This window comes from Passer montanus, unplaced genomic scaffold (assembly GCF_014805655.1).
Source record: "Passer montanus isolate IOZ18808 unplaced genomic scaffold, ASM1480565v1 scaffold2188, whole genome shotgun sequence".
In the NCBI taxonomy this organism is placed as follows: domain Eukaryota; kingdom Metazoa; phylum Chordata; class Aves; order Passeriformes; family Passeridae; genus Passer; species Passer montanus.
This window is the reverse complement of record NW_024366801.1, coordinates 1-2559: the sequence shown is the minus strand read 5'-3', so window position 1 is coordinate 2559 and position 2559 is coordinate 1. Positions and strand designations below refer to the sequence as shown.

Sequence of the window (2559 nt, the reverse complement as noted above, 5' to 3'; positions counted from 1 at the left end):
GCTGCTGTGCCAGCATTGATCTGCCCCCACCTCTGCACACACACATTGCTGCTGCAGCTGTAGAGAAGGCAGCAAAAGGGCATCTCTGCAGAAAACTCTGCTGGGAGATCCTTCAGTTCCTTTAAAATAATTGGGAGTGCAGCCTCTCATTTACACAGCATGTGGCCACAGGGAATGTGGCGAGAAACAAAATGAGAATTGGCACAAAATATTATCTGTCTTTGTCGACAACATAAAAATTTAACAAAAAAGGAAAAGAAATTCCAAAATGAGAAGAATAAGAAATATCAATGATTTTTTTTATTACAAGTGAAAGATGACTTTTCTTACAGAAATTGTCTAGCATTTAATATTTACAAAACCATCCAGTCATCAGTCTCCACACTGCAGCCTTGAGCTCCTGGTTCCTCAGACCGTAGATGAGGGGGTTCAGGGCTGGAGGCACCACCGAGTACAGAACTGACAGGGACAGATCCAGGGATGGGGACGAGATGGAGGGGGGCTTTAGGTGGGCAAATATGGCCGTGCTGAGGAACAGGGACAGCACGGCCAGATGAGGGAGGCAGGTGGAAAAGGCTTTGTGCCGTCCCTGCTCAGAGAGGATCCTCAAAACAGCCCTGAAGATCTGCACATAGGAGAAAACAGTGAACACAAAACAACCAAATGCTGAGCAGGCAGTAAGAGCAATGTGTGCAAGTTCCCTCTGATTTGAGTGTGAGCAAGAGAGTTTAAGGATCTGAGGGATTTCACAGAAGAACTGGCTCAGGGCATTGCCATGGCACAGGGGCAGGGAAAATGTATTGGCCGTGTGCATGAGAGCATTGAGAAAGGCACTGGCCCAGGCAGCTGCTGCCATGTGGGCACAAGCTCTGCTGCCCAGGAGGGTCCCGTAGTGCAGGGGTTTGCAGATGGACACGTAGCAGTCGTAGACATGATGGTCAGGAGAAAATACTCTGCTGAGATGAAGAACATAAAGAAAAAGAGCTGAGCAGCACATCCTGTGTAGGAGATGGTCGTGGTGTTCCAGAGGGAATTGTGCATGGCTTTGGGGACAGTGGTGCAGATGGAGCCCAGGTCGCTGAGGGCCAGGTTGAGCAGGAAGAAGAACATGGGCGTGTGCAGGTGGTGGCCGCAGGCTACGGCGCTGATGATGAGGCCGTTGCCCAGGAGGGCAGCCAGGGAGATGCCCAGCAAGAGGCAGAAGTGCAGGAGCTGCAGCTGCCGCGTGTCTGCCAATGCCAGCAGCAGGAAGTGCCTGATGGAGCTGCTGTTGGACATTTGCTGGGGCTGCACATCGGGACCTGTTCGTAGAGAAAATGACAGTGAAGTCTTAGAAAAGTTACCTGAAAGCAAAATCAAAGCCATTTCCAATATGCCCTCCTCTGTAACACACAGACACTCTCTTGAGTTTTTTGGTGTTCTAATGTTTTCTTTGTGAACTCCCCCATATCTCTAGAGGTGTTCTTGGATATCAGAAGCCCTCAGCATTTTTTCTGTACTCAGGGTGAACAAAGAAAGTTATGTGATGCAAAGTGGAAACTGGGGGGAGATGCTCTGTCACTTCATTCTGTTTGGAATTTCTCTGGCCTTTTACTTTGCTAAAATGTGGGATGTTCACAGTCCCAAGTTTTCCTTAAAAATCCTCAGGTAATGCTGAGAGCAGATGGATACACTGCAGCCCAGCTCCACATCTGTACCAAGGACTCATGTTGTTCATTTCACCAACCCAACAGCATTTTCAGTTTCAGAACACCTCTGCCTTTCCCCATCAATCTTACAACTCAGTGATGCTCCAGGACAGGTTTGCATCCTGGACTGAAGCTCCCAGCTTGCACTGCAATCTCAGAGGGACTTCCAAGTGTCCTTATGATGGCACTGGATGAAGGGAGATGCAGCTCCTTGCCTGGCTGCACTGACAGCATTGCCCAGAGCCAGGCACTGGGCACAGCGTCACCCTGAGCCAGCTGTGCCCCCTCCCAGAGCCCCCAGGGCCGGGCAGCTGCTCCCAGCCCTGTGCTCTGCAGAGAACTCTCCCTGCCACAGCATTGCTGGGTTTTGTTTTCTCTCCTTCCCCGATCTTCTCTCTGCTTCCTGGAGATTTTCCTCCTGCAGGTGTTTCCCTGTGCCTGATCTCTCCCTGCCAGCACTCACAGACCCCAAATCTCTGTGCACTCTCCCTTGCCTGACAGAACCCTGCCTGTTTGCAGGGCACTGGTGGGGGCAGGTTCTGTTTGCAGCTTGGAGAACGGACAGCTCAGACTGAGCCTGATGGGTCCAGCAAAGGTGATGCTGGTGCTGTCCATGGACAGAGTGGCTGAAGGAACATTATGGATCTGTTGTGAACCTACTGATCACTAAAAGTAACAGTTTGGATGTCTCAAGCACTTGTCAAAATTCATAACTAATATTTAATTAATGATTCATAATAATTCAATAATTCATAACTCATAATATAATTCATAATAAACCTTTAATATTGATCTCCCTTTTCTTCCATTCTCTAATAGTATGAAACTGAATGCAAAGTCTCAAGAAATTTCCTCATATTTATCAAAATCC

General features: G+C 48.7%; 1 pseudogene; it reads right to left on the bottom strand.

Annotated features, from left to right (window-relative positions):
- Positions 1-346: 346 nt before the first annotated feature.
- Positions 347-1278, bottom strand: LOC120502307 (annotated as a pseudogene).
- Positions 1279-2559: the final 1281 nt, after the last annotated feature.